Source organism: Pogona vitticeps, chromosome 5 (assembly GCF_051106095.1).
Source record: "Pogona vitticeps strain Pit_001003342236 chromosome 5, PviZW2.1, whole genome shotgun sequence".
NCBI lineage: Eukaryota > Metazoa > Chordata > Lepidosauria > Squamata > Agamidae > Pogona > Pogona vitticeps.
In genome coordinates this window covers 36,437,541-36,457,417 of record NC_135787.1, presented here as the reverse complement: position 1 = coordinate 36,457,417, position 19,877 = coordinate 36,437,541, and the positions used below count along the sequence as shown (strand labels likewise).

The following is a 19,877-nucleotide window of genomic DNA, read 5'->3' as shown; positions in this document are numbered from 1 at the left end:
CTGCACATAGACAGCTGAGTGCCTACAGGAGGCAATAGAAGAAGAAAGAGGTTTCTAGGATTCTCTGATGTGGTGCCTCTTTCTCCTGCCTGCTCCATTGCTTCCTTTCTTACCTATACACTCAGACTTGACTTCATTTTCCTTCTATGACCTCTTCCTCTTTTAATCATGGTGGCAGTCTTGGCAGGATCCCTCATGGTTTCTCTCAAAAGAATGTTCTTTAATCAACATCCTTCTCTTCACTGACATTTTGTTGATGTTTTCAGCTTCTGCGCATACTAACACTAAAAACATAACAAGAACTGTGTTGGATCATCTCAGAAACCTATCTAGATCAGCATTCCATTCTCATGGTGCTGAGCTCAAATGACCACATGGCAATCCCACATGGAGGACATGAAGGCAACAGTTTCCACCTGTTCATATACCCTAGTGATGTATATTTAGAATCATATTTCTTCTAGAATACTGTTAAAAAGTACCATAGCATGTATTTTTAAATTACATTCAGTTACAAAACACAGAATAAGAAAATAAAGAACCAACTCAGCAACAATAAGGTCTGGTGAACTGAAAAAAGATTTTTAAAAAATTGCAGTATTGTAGTCACAGAACATGTTAGCAACAAAATAAAGGTGAAAACAACAACTGTAAGTTCCAGTAAACTGGGGGGGGGGGAATAATACATATGAAAAATTATCAAATAATCGAACAATCTTACCGAGCCAAACTAACTTCGTGCCAATTTGTATATATGGAGGAAAATCTATTATTACTATTATTGGTATCCAGTGTGTGTTGCATGTCCTGGAGCTGCAATGAAGTAATGATGTGTTGAATTCATGTTTGTGTGTCTCCCTAACCTATATTTATAATTCTTTCAGTTCTTTTCTTTTCCCTTCCAACTGTAAACAATATCTTCTTCAGGGCCTGCAAGTTTTAGGGGACTGATGCACCAAGGGGAAAATGTATAGGAAATTCTATTGTCCCTGCATTTTATGTAACTCCAAGGGCTTGTAACTCAAAATCTGGCAAACTGTTGCTACATGTATCCTTTTTAATATATAAATCCTTTGTTTATGCTTTGTTTTCATGTATAAAACACGTAAACTATCAAAAACGTAATGATATATTGACCTTGCTTGGCTAGAGAGCTGGGAAATTGTTTTGCAATAATTTTATAAACTATAGTTCAAGCCTCAATTTTAAAAATTCTTTCAATTTTCAGGGCTGCTTTTTCTAACCCTGCTTTATTATTTCAATACTCTATATATACCTTTGAAGAACAAATCAACTGATTGCATAAGGAAAAGTTCATTTGAATCATTCTGGCCTGAAAAAGGTAGAAGCCCTCAGCAGCAGAGGGAAAAACTTCATGTCATGAGGAAAAGAGGCTGGCTGGATTGGAATTGGTCTTTGCGTCATATGATCAGTAAAAAAATATATGTAAATTTTTCAGTTTTACACCTGCACCAAATCCTGCTGGTTTTGACTATGTAGTCATAGCCTAAGTAATGTGTATGAAAACCAAATTACCTGATTGGCATTTCAATAGCCATAAAATCTTCTGTTGAAAATGTTTTCCTTATAGACCTGCTTTTAGCTCAAATCAGAGAGACTTCTCAACCAACATTCCACTTAGCAACCAACTATGATGTAGAGCTGAAAAATCTAGATTTTATAATGCTAAATACAAGCAGTGGACATTCACTGCTTATTTAATGGTAATTTAGTGATCTTTTCATTGGGAATGAAGAACTCTGGCTAAAAAGGGGGTTGTGATTCTTTTTACTGAATGCTGTGTTCTTGGCCTGTTATGCAGATGCATTGTTGAGGGTGACCTTATGCATCTAAGAGTGGAGTTAACTTCCTTACATAAGCTGACTTAATATGGATGATTGCCACAAAAGGCCTCAGATTCTTTGTGCCTCAATGTACCCTGAATAGGAGGTGTGATTTTTACTCCATGTTTGAATGAGTGTTGTTTAAATGGAGTAATTCCTGAAACACTCCCCATTGCTTCCATTTCTTTATGTTTTAAAAATAATTTTGCTCCAGGCTTCTAGAAAGTGGCTCCACAGGGTTGTGTGTGTGTGTGTTTTTATTTTTTTACCCTTTTTGCTCTCAGAAATGCATTATCAATATACGGAGAGTAAGAAAATGCCATGAGAGGAATTTATGGGTACTTGGCTTTATGGAAAGTAAATATCTGCTTTGAAATTGAGAACCAGCCAAGAGAGGAAATCTGAACCTTGAGCTAGCAAGTGGGAGGGTAAGGAGGCATTATAATAATAATAAAGAAATACATTTATTTTAAAATAACAAGGTTTCCGTGTAAAATATTTTTCTCCTTTTGCCAAGTTGATGTAATTCAGGGTTTTATTCATTTCATTCTGGAGTTGAAATAAAAGAACCATGGATGGAGAATAGCCGTCGTAGTCCTAGGGTTGTCAGATTCAAGGTTAGAGAACATTTGTATACTCTTAAATCTCTCTCTGTGCTTGGACACAATACAGCTGTGTCTCCAATAAATATTCCTTCCCAGTTTCCTTGATACACCTACTTGCCCTACTACATTCACAGATCTCTGAGGGTGCATAATGAAAACACTGCAGCAGATTTTTAGAAAAGATGGCGGCTGCCTATGTTGTTTTTTCATGAACTGTTTGTGCACCAGAATCCTGCATGTTGACAGACTATAGTTATGTCCTGGAGCAAAAGGTCCAAATACTTGCAATGCACAGGGGTTATGTGGTAGGCAAGGAATTTTTTCCAATAGTAAGCTACAGTAGAGAATGGTATCTGATGGTAGATATTTTGAGGGGGAAAGATGATTATATTAAGTTTTTGAAATCACGTAGATCTTTGCCAGGTAAGATGGTAACTTGAACCTTGCTAACAACTTTAACTTGCCAGCAATTTATTCAAAAACATATTCAATAAATCTGCTATTCTATTGGACCTTGGCAATTTGGAGTTATTTTACAAATGTAGAAAGTGAAGCAGGGATTCGACCATGACCTTTTGTTTTTATTTCAGATACATTAAAAGCCACCATATATAGTAACACACATGGTGTTGTACAGTGGACTGCAGATGGATGAAAAAAGTGTAAAAGGTTAGAATGAAAGCTATTCTTTTTGGTCTTCAATTAAATATTTATACCAGGACTGCACTTTAGTATATCGAATCTGAAAATAAATTGACTGTATGAGCCTATTAAAGCTTTGTTATAAAATAGCTGGAAACAATATTTCTTAGTTTCTACAGAGGATGCATCACCTGGTTGCTACACAGATGCCTCACAGGTATTCGGCCTGAAGGTCAGATGAGGGGAAAATATGTAGGTATAACTAGGACCATAGTTTTAAAATCAGGCATTCAGGAAACTTGAGATAGGCACCTTTCCTTAATAGGTTTTAATATCCCTGAGGCCTATCTATATTCATTTATTAACCCCTGATCATCATATTTTAAAAACAAAACTTGCATAGAATGACTTGACAAACATTTTTAATTCCATAAGAATGTCATAGCATTCTTAGACTGTGGGCCCAGATCTGTGAGGATTATACAACAACAACAAAATATCCCTGGCATATTGAAACGTCCAGTACTGGGGCATGAGCCTTAATCATTAAATTTTTATCCTGGAATTTCCTTCAATAACTACTTTCAGCTCCAAGGTGTAGAACTTTACACTCATCCCTGTTAAATTTCTTTCTGTGGTTTTCAGACCAGTGCTCAAGCCTATCGAGATATTTTTGAATATTGTTCCTCTGTTCCAGGGTATTAGCTATTCTACTGAACTTTGTGTTATCCACAGATTTTGTAAGTATTCCCTGCACTTCTTCATCTAAACCATTCATAAAAGTGTTGAAGAGCACGAGGCAGAGGACTAAGCCTTGAGGTACCCCAATTATTACCTCCTCCCAGTTTGAGAGGTAGCCATTGATAAACACCCTTTTAATTATAATTCTATAACCACCTGTGTCTCCACTTGATCATTCTATCCAGCCACAGTTAGGTTGTTAATCAGAATATCCCTGGGGCACTTTGTCAAAGGCTTTGATGAAGTCAAGATATATTATATCTACAGCATTACCACTATATAGCCGGTAGGTTACCCGATCAAAAAATGAGATAAGATTAGCCTGGCAGGATTTTTTCTTCACAAATGTATGTTGACTTCTGATTAACAAGATTGTATTCAAATTACTTAGAGGCTGACCACTTGATAATCAATCTGCTCCAGAATTTTCCTTGGGATTGATGTCAGGCTGATTCGTTTGCACTTCTTTTTGTTCTTTTTGAGGAATAGGGACAGCATTAGCTCTCCTTCATTCATCTGGCACTTTGTCCATCATCTATGATTCCAAGAGTAGTCCTAGAACAAGTAGCCATGTAGAGTAGAGCAGTCCTAGAACTGGAAATGTTTATACATTACTGAAACAGTGATGTCTATGTTGGCTCGGGCATGTTGTGAGAATGGCTGATGGTTGTATTTCAAAGATTTCCTGTATGGAGACTTAATGCAGGGAAAGTGCCCCAGCGGGAGACCACAGCTGTGATACAAGGATATCTGCAAGCAGGATTTGAAGGCCTTAAGAATGGACCTCAACAGACGGGAAAACTTGACATCTGAGTGTTCAGCCTGGAGGCAGGCAATATAGCAGGGCCTCTCCCAATTTGAAGAGACACTTGTGCAGCAGGTCAAAGCAAAGAGGCAGTCCCGAAACCAGCCAAATCCGGGAGCTGGACAGGGAACAGATTGTATTTGTCTTCAGTGTGGAAGGGACTGTCACTCTTGAATTGGCCTCTTCAGCCACACTACATGCTGTTCCAAGACCTCTATTTCAGAGCATGTTACCATAGTCTCTCAAGACTGAAGGATGCCTAATCTAATGATTCCAACAAAAATAAGACAGAGTGGTTTATTCCTCAGCCAGTTCCTTCAATACTTGTGGGTGCAGTTTATCAGGCTGAAGATTTGAAATCATTCAAAGTAAGCCTGTATCTCAATTAATTGCCAGTTACATCTGGAACGAAATATGTGAAACAATTGTTTGAGCTGTTTTTGCTTCAGCAGTGAGACACCTCTGGTGGAGAACTTATTGTGGCTTCAGCTCCTTCCTGCTTGTGAGCTATACATAAACTGGACAGTTGCTTAGTTTTTAGCTTTTCCTTTCTAAAGTTGTTTTGCAGCTCCAAGGTTGCTGCGAGAGTCACAATTTATTTCTTTTTCTGAAGAGATCTGTCACCTTCTTTGCATATCCTCCCCTGCCATGTGCACATGTTTGTGAATTACCAATGACTGTAGTTCCATAGAGCTGTCAACACTGAAGTACCATTGAAAAGGATAGGGTTCACATGCATAAAGCCAGTACGTTTCTGTATACAGTAATTTGTTTCATAGGTTATCTGAACAAGAGATCAAAACTATTTGCTTACTTGTTTGGTTATTTATTTCTTCCCAATAATTGCTCACAATCAGTTAAAACAGTGCTTATCACAGTTAAAAACACCAGAAGATATACTATTAAACACAATTAAAGATATTATTAAAAACCATCACTGATAACACTTTAAAAAACCTTTTTTTAAAAAAAAATATTGGATTCAATAAATTCAGCATTCCACTTGGCACTAAAAACCTAGCTTAGAAAGGAAGAGGGAGCTGGGCAACCTAGTTTCTCAAGGTACATGTGATCAGAACTATTAATAAAAATGAAACTGTTTAAGACTTTTTTTTCCCAAATGCATATTTCTTATATGTTTTTCTTTTCCTCTAAATCTGCAATCCAATGTACACTTGCTTGAAAAAAAATCTTTTGAACTCAACTGAATTTTCTTCTGAGTAAATATGAACAGCTTCAGGCTATATAGCTTTGTTCTCTCCGTAAGAATAAAAAAAATAGCAAAATAACCCCAGAAAATTTAAATCAATCAATCAATCAGTTCATCAACCAATCAATAAATTAACATTGGTTTTGTCGTTTATAAAGTAAGACTTAGAAAGCTACCCAAAGAGCCTTGTTGTACAGCTGCAGAATACCTTCAGATTTCATTGCCATGTGAGGTCTCTGAGTCAAGTACAGGGGTTATATTTTTAAAAGGATGAATAGCTTTATGATTATTGAGACCATTTATAGCCATGAAAGTTCAAACAATATTAAATGTAGCCAGGTCTTAGGCCCAAGGGCAAAAGTATCTTGTATGACTTTTTAAAGTCATTTTCCCTAAACAGCAGGAGGCAGAATTCTTCCACACAAAACAAGGAGTAATTGTTAGTAGCTACCATGAATGTTCTTCACTTTCTAGTTTTTCTGTATCTGACAGGCATTTTGCAGAACTACGAAACAATAGTTATGTTAGGGGCCAAATCATGTGTGGTGTTAGTACTCAAATTGTTTGCCCTCTAGGATAAGATTTCTCTTTCAAATATAACCACCCTTGGGGAAGAAGAGAGTGCTAATGATTTGGGCCGTGTTCACATCAGAAAAATGCTCCCCTGTTTTTTTCATGTCTTTTAATCACTGAGTAGTTGTACACTGCAGTAATGTGACCTATATCCCTGGATGTGCATTCTGACGTGTTTTTAAAGAGTTAACAAAATTAGATGCACCATGTGCGGCTACATATCAGGAGCAAAACATATCCCTTCTTGGTTTGGGGCATTTTTGCTTCCATTAAAAAGAAAGAAAAAAAGAAAAAAAGAAACATTCCAGATACATCCATGTGTTGACAATGCACTAAGAGCTTCTTGAAACCAAGCATCCATACCTGCCACCAAATGGACCTTGGTTTTCCGGAGAAGGGAAATCTTCAGCACCTTGTCCAGGCTGGTGGAGTCTGACATGCTGCTGCTGTTCCTGTCAGCACCACCACTAGCACCAGGCACCACCAGAGGGGGGGAGCAGGAAGGAGCCAAAGGCCAGCCCTGCCATCCGTGGCCTCTTGCTCTCACGCAGATGCATTCAGGCAGTAGCAATGGCTGGTATTTCAGATCTTGCATTGGCTTCTTCTTCCCTCTCCTCCCCACCCCGTCCCAGAGTGGGGAAGCAGCTGTTGAGACCTCTGCTGAGACCCCAGCCAAGATTTGCCCTTGGCTCCTGACTGTAGAGCCTGGAGCTGTGGTGGTGAAGAGAGGGGAAGGGCAGCTGGAACTTATGGAAGGTGTGTGTGGGGTCACACAGAGGAAAGGAGAGGTGGGGGAGGGTCTGATCCTGAGGTTGCAATGTAAACGGGGATCTCAGAGATTAGGGAAAAGGTTGGCGGAGGCTGCCAGGATTCTCAGGGCACATGGCAGGGATTATACTTGAAGAGAGCATTTGACCAGAGTTAACTGATGCATTGACACAAATGCTGCAGCAACATTTTCTAAAAAGCAAACAAAATTTAATGGGACCGCTGTATGGCAGTAATGGCATTCTCCTTGCACGAGAGGACTGTTCACGCATGCCATCACACAACTTTAAAAAAAAATAATAACTGCAGGAAAAAGAGTAGAACCCCCTGGCTGAGTGATAAATCATCTGCAATTAGCATGGTCAGCAGGCAAATCATTTGATAATGGCTCTGCATCATGTGAACAGAAATGCATGTTATAAACCCAGTGGAGGATAGGAAGGCTAGATTTGGCTGGTGTGACATGGCCTTGGATTGAGAAACATGAAGTGGGGAGGTATAGGAGCTTTAGCCTTTTACTCTCTGTTATACAACCCTATTTGCATCTCTCCCCAGCACCTTCTACTTGTAATTTCCATATCCATCTGCTCTGACTGGAGCTTTCTCTCCCATATAGACTAGAGGCAAGGGCAGTACAGTGAAAATGAGGAACGAAATACAAGATGTCTTAATCCTGGGCCTTCCTCATTCAGTGCCTTCACCAGTCAGTTGTGAAAATAAAGATGAATGCAAACCCCCTAACATTGAATATAATGTTATTACCCTTTTCTTGCTGCAGAAACCCCTGACACTATGGATAAAGGGCATTCAAAGGCTGAAACTGCATAGTGTACATTTCAGTAGGAAGCAGAAGACTGGAGCAAAGTTGTTAAGATGTGTCTCTTTCAGGGAGACAAAGCAAGCAATAGCTAAAGATCGGGGGAGGAGCGTGCAGCGGTTTGGAACCTGCCTTATCTACTAAGTAATCTGAAAAGCTACACTAAAAAGTTCACTACACCTGGTTGATATCTTCTCCTTACTTTAGACTCAACAAAGAGATATCATTCTTTTATATACATGATAGCATTTCAGAAAGTGGTTGTTGTGGATTTTTCGGGCTTCTTGGCCGTGTTCTGAACACGTTTTCAGAACACGGCCAAGAAGCCCGAAAAATCCACAACAACCATTAGATCCCGGCCGTGAAAGCCTTCGCGAATACATTTCAGAAAGTATTTGTGAACAACTCAATTGCTTGTTTTTCCTTTGTGGTCATCACACAGGGCAGAAGATTAAGGAAGCTTCCAGCTGCCCCTCCTCCAATATTATTATCCTGACATGATTCCAGTGCTGAAAGAAAAAGATCTGCAAACAAAGATAAATTGTACAATCAGTATCATAGAGAGTGGCCCTTAATCTGTTCAAGGAAGAACAAAAATCTCTTGATGATCTAAGAACATTATTATGTCATAAGCTCTTTTGGATCTGAGTGGCTCAATGACCCCACTAGAAGCAGGGAGATGCATTTGACTATGTCATTATTTTAGGTACCATGCCATAAATTTAGCATACTCAGTGTCACTGTCTGTATCCATGGCGAGTGTTCAATTGGACACTGACAGAATTTAAGCTCTGTCAGTCTAGTAACACAGGATCATCCTAGTTTTGAAACTATTGGTGCTACATAAGTGGCTATTGTTGGTACAAATATGCAACATCTGCATATGGAGATCCTGGATATTCCATGCCCAAGCCATGAAAAAGTCAAATCACTTGAACCATTTGGGTTTTCCACTGCTTGGAAATTAGTTGGTTGTATGAACATTTTTCTCAGTAGGATCATGTGCATCTATATTAGGGACGTGCAGTGGCCCCCTAACCCAGTCTGTACCTAAAGAAGGGCACATAGATTTGAGCCTGAACCACACTGTTTGTCTTTGGAAACATTCCAAACTCATATTTGACCTTCCATACCAGTTTTTATGCGTTTTGGGATCTCTAGGAAAGGAGACATACCCATGAATAAGGAAATATAGGCAGCTATGCGTTGGGACTGAGTATTACATAGGACAATCCGGATTATTTCTGACAGAATTATTTGTCCGTCTCCAGCCTAGAGAATTCAATTAAAATGTGAACAGGATAGAGCTATCACGGTCTTTGAGAGTGACACAAGCAACCAACAAGAAAACAAACAAACAAATAAACAAACAAAAGTGGGTTTGGAAAAGGAGAACAGACTCTGGTGTTCAAAAGTGAACCAATCAAAATCTATACAGAAATGTAAGCCTACATCTATATCTCTGGACATATATTAAGATTTATTTGAGCAACTTGGGTTTTTTTGTATAACTCGGTGTTGTAAAGGAGAAGAAAATTTGAGAATGCAGATCTCAGGCAACATGCAACACTGATGGAAGTCTTTTGCAATCATTGAGGATCTCTGAGTTAGGTCACGAGGCTATGGCAGCCAATCTCCAAATTCATATACATATGATACCCACAACTATCTATTCACAACACACACTTGTCAACTGAAGGTAATATACTGTATATAGTTAATCATTAAGATCTCATGAGATCCACTGTTGTTCTGTGCTAACACTTTTGCTTGAATACACATTATTTAATTAATTTTAATTACATGCATACCCCTCCTTTGCACTGAAAGGACTCAAATGGCTAGAAATTTTTTTAGAAGAAATGAAAACCAAGATTCAGCCAAAATGTTAATAAAACCATATAAACCCACCCCACTGGAAAACCCTAAAAGCTAAGGAAAGTACATTTCAAAATCCATAAAATTTGCAAAGGATACAAGTTAAAAACAGGACACAGGTGTTATGCTTCTGACTTGAGCTATTTTTTTTCTTGTCATTAAATCATCACATGAAGAACCACATGCATTTGCACTGATGCCTCCATTGTTGTTTTTCTTCCCTAAATGTAGGTCATTTTGCTCACTAAAACAGTAAGTCTGACACAGAGAGTCCCCAATACCTGGGGAGGCTTCCAGTGAAATTGTGGACCTTACGTTTCCAGAGTTCTGGCCCACATAGAAAAGCCCTTCACTAATATTGCTGGCCTACAGAACTTAGTTTAAGGCATGCTGACACAGTCTGCAATTCATTTGTACAGTATTTGTTTTCACCATTTAAGTTACATACAGCAGCCCACCAAGAACTTTAAATGACTCTAAAGTCAGTCTATCTATCTATGTACCTCTGTGTGCATGAAGAAATACATGCTTAGATGCATGACTGAACATGAAGAGGCATGATATTATGCTCTTCCCCATCTCCTTATTTGAGAAACCATACAATTTCTTCAAATGCTTCCAGTGGTGACAGCACCCATTGTCCTCTGACACCCTCAAGAAGTTCTGCTAGAATGCCATTCAAACTCAAATAGGCCACTCTTTCCTCTTTCAGTGGGAAAAATGGGAAGACAAAACAATGCATCACTGTGAGCATTGATAATGCTGCAGTTTGACAGATACTGCTGGAGGGATCAGCACTTGATCCTGTTTTCTTTATAGCGTTTAATGATCTGGAATAAATGTTACAAAGCTCGCTAATTAAATTTAAGGCTGGAACTTGGAGACAGTAGACTTGTGAGCACTTAGGAAGTCATAGAAATCATATGTGGCCTTGCAAGTGCATAGTTAACAGTTCCTGCATATGGAAGATGTTTCTTCTAGCTCACCCTTAACTCCTGCAATCATCATGGATATGTGAATTATGGATATGTTTGTTTTCGGGTAACAGGAGCAGTCTGTATGGGCACCTAATGGTTGGGGTAAATGACTGAATCAAAGGAGGCTTTGAATCCCTGTTACAACACTTCACTGGTTGCCATTCCATTTCTGGGACCAGTACTAAGTGCTGGTTATGACATGTATGGCCAGGATTCCAGCTCACTATATGAGCCTTCTCATCTCTTAAGCTCTTCAGTGGAGGTCCTTGTTTCATTACCACCACCCTCTCAGGGATGTTTGCTGAGAGGGCCTTCTTTGTGAATAATCCCAGGTTTTGGAATGCCCTTCTCCAAGTAGGCTGGTTTGGCCTTCTCTTTCTTGTCCTTCTGTGCCAAGTAAAGACCGTACTTTTTAGTCAACTTTCAACCATTAATTGGGCAGGGAAGAGTTTGAATTTTGGGTGCTGTATATTATTTCATATATTTCTGAAGCTGTTTTAGAGATTTTTAACTGGGTTGACTAATTATTTTAATACTAATATATGCCTAACTGTTTTTAATGTAATACTTTCTCATGTTTTGAACTGGTATGACTTTTAATTATCTATGAGCTGCCTTGGGCCTTGTAATTGGGAGAAAGACAGCAGAGAAAGACTAGGCGACTTCCTGTGCCACGTAACAGCTTTGTTACGCACATACAGGCTAGCAGAAATGGCAGACCAAATGTTGTAGTGTTGCAGAGGAGCAAGTATATTGCAGTATGCTGCATTCGTCCGTTACTGTAGATGAGTTGCACACAATCCTGACCATGCTGCTTTCCATTGGTTTGGATCTCGCATGGTATGAACACCATAATGCTGCCTCTTGTTCCCTGTTGCTTTCTGTGTCCTTAACTAGCTAACCTGGAATGTTGGTTTTATACATTCTTGAGGATCTCAGTCTGACTATAGAAATAGGCCTTAGCAATTCTAGTCTAAATTATTGCCACATGACCTACAAGAGTCTAACTTTGAGGAGTGTTTGGAAGCTTCAGTTTGTCAGGAACAATTTCCCAATGACATTAATGTGCGCTCACCAATAAGATTATCATATGCTAATTCACTGTTGGTTGCCAGTTTATTTTCAGACACAATTCCAAGTGCTGATAATTACTTTTTAAATTCTTCAAAGGCTCAGGGGCCGCTATATCTGAAGGGCCACCTCCAGCTACCCCTGGCAGTCCATTGCCTAAGACTGTGTTCCACTTGTGCTATAGCTTCCTTTGATGGCCATGCCCAAATTGTGGCATTCCTTGCCCTGTGTAGCTTCGATGGCCCCTTCTTTAATCATCTTCTGCCAACTGATGAAAATGTCATTACCCAAGCAGAATTTTTCCTTCCTGTGTGGATATACAAATGACCTGACTTTTATATCTGTTCTGCCTGCATTCATTGCACATTATTTTGTATTGCACTTCTTACATGGTATCAAGATTTTAATTGCTGTAAGCTTGCCTAAGTGACACGCTTTAGAAAAGTGGATAGAAACTCTAGCTCTGCATCCATGGCCTGTATCTATTGCCCAAAAATCAATTGCCTGAAGATAACTGCTTGAAATATACCCAAGGATAATTCTAAGATATTGCCTTGATTTGCTTCAAGATATGCAAACATAATGGAAGTCTACTTGAGTATGACATTATGAACAAAATGTCCTTCTGAACCAGATGGAAAGTGGCTTTGTTGATCAGTGTTCAAGTTAAACTGTAATATGCAGACATGAGTAAGCTTAGATGAGCCGGATAAGAACACTGCCAAGGTCTTTGCCAACTTTAATTTCAGTTTTTATAAATTTATCAGATATGCTAAGTATTTAGGTCTTATTTGCATTCCCATTTCCAATTCTTATCACTTTTTCCTATTGCTTTTATCCCCAACCCTGCACTGAAAAGGTAGCATTCAATATTCATCCCATCTCATATTGAGTGCTGCCTAATTTTCCTGAAGATAGATAGATAAACAGACAGACAGATGATAGATAGATAGATAGATAGATAGACAGACAGACAGATAGATAGATAGATAGATAGATAGATAGATAGATAGATAGATAGATAGATAGATAGATAGATAGATAGATAGATAGATAGATAGATAGATAGATAGATAGATAGATAGATAGATAGATAGATATTTTTCCTCAGAAAATTTAAACTAAAAATTATTGAAGCTGATTATTCAACTCGCAGATGAATTTTAGTGTTTCACTGGTGAAAGATTTTTACTTTGTAATTCATTTCACTAATGAATACTGTGTACCATGCACGAAAATGTAGGTCGTGGTTACAATGTTGATTTAGTTGTCTGGACATGATAGTCACAATACAGCTACAAAACACAAGGATCATTTTCATTTGCCTCCGTTCTAGGTTATATTTATATTTTATATTTATAAAAGATATGGAACATTAGGAAAGATTAAAAACTAGAATGGTCGTAGACATTGTGAATCAGTTGTCACATGAGCATGGTTTAAAGTGAAATGAAAGGCATTCAGGTATATTCCCAAATCAAATTTTAATTCTCCCTCCTCACCTCTTTTTCTCTATCTCCCAAAATCTGCTGCTTTATTCTGCTTGAAACCTACCCTCCAATCTGCACCCCCTGTTGTTACCACTGTGTAAAACATAGGCACTCATCTGGTCATGCCTTATCTCAGTGGAATGGAAATCATCTCTTTCACCTTCCTGTATCCCTCCAAGATCTGGTGCTGGGTTATGGAGCTGTGTGTCCTGTTGGCTGCAGTTAGAAGAGGAGCTTTATGAAAGCATCAAACCATCTGACTGGAAAGCAATCTGAAAATGCTGTGTTTCCAAAACATTTCCACATTTGCAATCTCCTATCATCTCTTTTCTTCCACCCATTCATTAGTGATTTTGTGACAGGAGGAAAAGAGAAAAACCAGCAGCTGGTTAAAGACCTTGTTTAAAGAAAGGATCTGCATATTCCATATGATGTTTAAAACAAGTTAAGTTGGCCACAGATTGTGTAGTTACATAGACTTCATTCATCTTAGTCCCACCATTCTGTGAATACCCATGAATACGTGTTGACCTTTGCATGAGTAACACTTAGCTTCCATTCAATCATTTTGAAAATGAAAAGCTAATTAGCAGTTTCTCTTCGCAACAAAAGTTTGTTGAGAATTATTTTTAAGGCACTAGTGCTAGCTGTCAGAATCAACTAGGTTATTAGCATTGGAATCAGAAACACTTGTGATAAGAAAGAAAGATGGTAAATTAAACATTCATATTTTATCTTCATTTTTGAAATATATGTTCTTAAGTTTACTTTGAAGTATGTGATTAAACTCTCTGAAGCCTTTTTATCTCCTTCTGATTGCTAAAGTTTCCTATCAGTGCTAAAGTACATAGCTGATATTATATATAATCAAAATGTTTCTTTATCTTCAAAAGTACATAGAACTTATTATGAATAAATGAAAATAATGTGCTGTTTCTTGTTCATTAAATATAAATTTTAATGGGATGTCCCCAGTAATGAAAGACATGCAGTTATCATTTAGGAGCTTTTCACACCACATGTATTAACTTTTCCTAAGATCTGGTTGTCGTTCCTTAATGGACATCATACCAAAGAATATCAGGTATTGACCTTAGACTGAAGCTAAGCAGCATTGGCTATATTACAAAATACATGGGAATGTTAAACAGATGGAGAAATCGATTACAAATGCCAATGAAAGTTGGTCCAGTAACTTTTGTTCGAAATATATAGAAGCAAGAAATAGGCCAAAAAGAGAGGGGGGGGCAGGGAAATTGTGGCTGAGTGAAGAGGCCCAAACACAACAGTATAAATCCGGGATATAATCTAATTAAGGCTGCTTTGAATCAACACATGGTCCATGTAGTCTCTGTCCTTTTCTCTCCCAAACAAAAACATTTTCTACATACAATGGCAACCCATTTTGGACCTAAGGTTAAAAGCATCCATCGGGACCTTGACCTGAAGGGGATCTCCAGTGCACCATTCTAGTCAGAATAAACTGAAAACGTTTCAGCTAGTGCCTGAGGATGCAGTCAAGGCACTGGCACACTGCAAAGCCACCACCTCTTCTCTAGATCCTTGCTTATTGTGGATCTTAACATCAGCAAAAGACATGACTGTGGAATGGGCTAAATGAATCTTTCATGAGTCTCTACAGGGTGGTCATTTGCCCTCCCATTTAAAAGAAACCATTATAAAGTCCATTCCATAGATATCATATCTAGCAACAGATGATTTTAATAATTATAGGCTTGTTGCAAACATGCAATACTTAGGCAAATTTATCAAGGGGGTGGCTGTTGAACAGCCCCAGACATTCTTGGAGGAAATAGATAGCATAGATCCATTTCAATTAGGGTTCAGGCTGTGCCATGGAACTGAAACACCATTAGACACCCTGCAAGATGGTCTCCTGGGGGACTGTAACACTTCTGGTCCTCCTGGATTTTTGTGTGTGCTTTGACACCATCAACCAAAAAAATCCTTTCAAGATGGCTAGTGAGTTTAGGACTTGGGGCCTCCATTTCTTGATGGTCCCAATCTTTCCTTGAATGTTGATCTCAGATGATATGGCTTGAGGAGGTGGTGTCTATCTCTTGGAACCTCCATTATATGGTCCCCTGGGGATCATCCATTTCCCAAATGCTGTTTAATATCTATATTTAGCTGATGGGATAAGTCATATAGAGATTTGGAGATCATTCTAATCAATAAACAGATGACACACAGCTTTGTCTTTTCTTCATCTGCAGATGAAACTATACAGTTCCTTGAACCCTGCCTAGCATCAACAATAGGCTGGATGAGGGCCCATAAACTGAAACGGAATCCATATAAGATGGAGATCATACTGATGGGAGGATTGTCAGACTACTTAGAGGGATACTTATCTGGCCTTAATGGAGTTACACTGCTCCTGAAGAATCAGGTAGCTAGCTTGGGGTCATCTTAGATCCAGCTCTCTCCATGGAGGCACACATATCTGCTGTGGCCAGCTGGACAGTCAATCAACTTTGATTGACTGTCCAGCTGGGCTCCAACCTGGATAAGAAATCCCTAGGAAAAGTTTTTCATGTGTTAGTAATCTCTAATATAGACTACTATAATGCTGTCTATGTAGAGCTGCTGGACAGAGTGCCTGAAGAACTATGGATGGAGGCTTGTAACATTGTACAGGAGGCAGCAACAAAAAACATCCCAAAGAAAAGGAAATGCAAGAAAGCAAAGTGGCTGTCCAACGAGGCCTTACAAATAGCAGAGAAGAGAAAGGAAATAAAATGCAAGGGAGATAGGGAAAGTTACAGAAAATTGAATGCAGACTTCCAAAGAATAGCAAGGAGAGACAAGAGGGCTTTCTTAAATGAACAGTGCAAAGAAATAGAGGAAAAGAATAGAAAGGGAAAAAACCAGAGATCTGTTCAAGAAAAGTGGAGATATTAAAGGAACTTTTTGTGCAAAGATGGACATCATAAAGAACAAAAATGGTAGGGACCTTACAGAAGCAGAAGACATCAAGAAGAGTCGGCAAGAATACACAGAGGAATTATACCAGAAAGATCTGGATGTCCTGGATAACCCAGATAGTGTGGTTGCTGACCTTGAGCCAAACATCCTGGAGAGTGAAGTCAAGTGGGCCTTAGAAAGCATGGCTAACAATAAGGCCAGTGGAGATGACAGTTGAACTATTTAAAATCTTAAAATATGACGCTGTTAAGGTGCTACACTCAATATGCCAGCAAGCTTGGAAAACTCAGCAGTGGCCAGAGGATTGGAAAAGATCAGCCTACATCCCAATCCCAAAGAAGGGCAGTGCCAAAGAATGCTCCAAGTACCATACAATTGCACTCATTTCACACGCTAGCAAGGTTATGCTCAAAATCCTACAAGGTAGGCTTCAGCAGTATGTGGACCGAGAACTCCCAGAAGTATAAACTGGATTTTGAGAGGGCATGCGCTGGATTATGGAGAAGGCCAGAGAGTTCCAGATAAACATCTACTTCTTTTTCATTGACTACATAAAAGCATTTGACTGTGTGGACCACAGCAAACTGTGGCATGTTCTTAAAGAAATTGGAGTGCCTGACCACCTTATCCATCTCCTGAGTAATCTAAAGAAGACTGACAGCCAAAGAATTAATGCTGGAGGAGATGCTTGAGAGTCCCCTGGACTGCAAGGAGAAGAAACCTATCCATTATGAAGGAAATCAACCCTGAACGCTCACTGGAAGGACAGATCCTGAAGCTGAGGCTCCAATACTTTGGCCATCTCATGAGAAGAGAAGACTCCCTGGAAAAAACCCTGATGTTGGGAAGTGTGAAGGCAAGAGGAGAAGGGGACAACAGAGGACAAGATGGCTGGACAGTGTCATTGAAGCTACTAAGATGAATTTGACCCAACTCTGGGAGGCAGTGGAAGACAGGAGGGCCTGCCGTCGTTTACACAACTTAACAAGTAAACAACAACAAGGTAGTGCTGTCTTTGAAGTTAATGCAGAAACTTCAGCAGGTTCAAAATGTAGCTGTCAGACTGATTACAGGTACCAGTAAATATAAACACATATCTCCAGTGCTGGCATGCCTTCACTCGCTCTCTGTTAGTTTTCATACCCAATTCAAAGTGCTGGTCATGACCTATAAAGCCTTTAACAGTTTGGGACCTCGATACGTGCTGGAACTTCTCTTCTACAAAATAGCTATCCATCCCATCCACTCCTCACAATCCTTGATCTTAAGAAATGTGACACCCAAGGAGACCAAATGAGGACACCAGGAACTGTGCTTTTTCTGTCAAGGTCCTATGGAACAAGCTTCCTACAAAGATTTATCTGGCTTCATCTTTCTCAGTTTTTAAGAAGTAAATTAAAATTGAATTATACAAAGCTGCCCTTTACTAATATTTTAACTATTGAGATGTTCAGATTGGTTTTTAATGCTCTTTAAATGTAGGTCTTATCATTTCAGCTAGTGATAGGTGTTTTGTTGTATTTATTGTATTCTGGTTTTTTTTAATTGTATGATATGTAATTATGCCTTGATGGGTTGTGAACTGCTCAGAGAGTGTTTGTACTAGTGAGGTGGAATAGAAGTTAAATGAATGAGTGTGAGTGAGTGAGTGAGTGAGCGAGCGAGTGAGTGAGTGAGTGAGTGAGTGAGTGAGTGAGTGAGTGAGTGAGTGAGTGAGTAGGGGCTGAGCAATGTGAAAGGAGAGTTGAGAAGACAAAGAAATACAGGGTTGGATGACATTACACAGACCAGTTATCAGCAAACTGGTTGAATTTTGGATGTTTTGATCTACAGCTTCCGTCAACTCATCCAGCGTAGCCCATGGTTGAGGAGAATAGGAGTTGGTCATTGAGAACATCTAGAGAACGCCAGATTGGGGATAGCTGGGTTGGACCAGTTATGCATGTCCCCAGTTAGGTGCCCCATATCTCCCACAATTCTCGAACAACAGAATATAGGAAAGCAGCAGCTGGGAAAATACAAAATATGAGGTAAACTGGAGTGCCATTGACTATCAGGAGAGTTTGAAACTGGGAAGGAGAAATTCAGGGTGAAATAGTGTCTCCCTCCCTGACAATGCTAAATAACAGCAGTACCAGCAATACTTAATAATGTAAAATTTCTGGCCTATCAATGCAATTTAAAGAATTGCTGTAAGGTTATTGCTGGAAGAGTCTGTGAAAAGAATGGCTCTTTGAATAAAATGACTACTAAGGCTTCTCCAGTCTTTTTGAGTTCCGTTATTGGAATGCCATTTCCAGTCTTTTTGCTTTACTTGTTTATATAATACTATGTTACTCAGATACGAGGACATAATGTTTATATACCTGTCCTATGGTTCTAGCAATACAGTTAAAATAAGCAAAGAATTGTGTTAATAGCATTCACTTCAGCCTTTGTAATTTTTTTAGATGTGTCCAAAAGAACTTCGTATAGTACCATGTTTACCATCTTATATTAATTTTTGCTCCAAAAACGCATTGGGGCTTATTTTCAGGGGATTTTTTTCATATGCAACAACCTACATTTATTCAAATGCAGTCCTGTCATCTTCTGGTTGCTGCACAATGGTGGAGACCGGGGTTTCACTTAACTGGGGTTTATTTTTGGGGTGAGGCTTATATTACGAACATCCTGAAAAATCATAGTAGGACTTATTTTCAGATTAGGTCTTATTTTCAGGGAATCAGGGTAATATTTTGCCCTGCAGAAGAGGTTTGGTCTCTAGTTCCTCTGTGATATGTTTCTGATAAGTAGTTATTCATGGGTTTGCTAGAGACCACTTTAGTTCATCCTTCTGTTACAAAGGCAAAAGTGATATTTGTATAGCTGTTCACTACTTGACATTTATTTAATGCCAGCAATGTTGTGCTGTGCAAGCTTTCTTACTTCAGTTTTGAATGAGCCTGCTTAAAAGAAACTAACTTGGTTGTTATTTGGAATGGGTCCAAATAAATTGGTTATAACATCAGAAAATCTGAACATTCCAGTTCCCAGACTTTGTACATTCTGAATGAGGTCTGGAGGTGCTCTATCCTCCAACACTCTCACAAATTAAGATTCTGTCCAGACTAGCCATTTTGGGTGTGGGGTGGATCAGGTTAAAAAGGATATGTTGAGGTTAAGGGAATTAACAATGTGCCGTAATATTATACCACCACCCAGCCTAATATACAGTATATGACAGAATTTTGTTTTTGTGATCCTGCACCTGTTTTTCTATTTGACTGAAAATTTACTTGGTCATGACAGAAAAATTAAAGCTAGTGCTTTACCCTTGGATTGATCCTAGCGCATAATATAAATCCTGATTGTTGCTGTGGGTTTTTCGGGTTTTTTGGCCATGTTCTGAAGGTTGTTCTTCCTGACATTTCGCCAGTCTCTGTGGCCGGCATCTTCAGAGGACTGGAGTAGGAACTCTGTCCATGCTCTGTTGCTGTTTGTTGGATAGTTGAGTATTTATAGCTG

The 19,877-nt window shown here is 39.0% G+C and overlaps 1 long non-coding RNA gene across 1 annotated transcript in view; it reads left to right on the top strand.

Annotated features, from left to right (window-relative positions):
• Positions 1-7,903, top strand: part of LOC144583244 (uncharacterized) — a 55,057-nt gene extending 47,154 nt beyond the window's left edge. Inside the window, exon 2 of the long non-coding RNA XR_013536940.1 lies at positions 3,040-7,903. This is a non-coding gene — a long non-coding RNA (uncharacterized LOC144583244). The remainder of the gene's footprint in view (positions 1-3,039) is intronic.
• Positions 7,904-19,877: the final 11,974 nt, after the last annotated feature.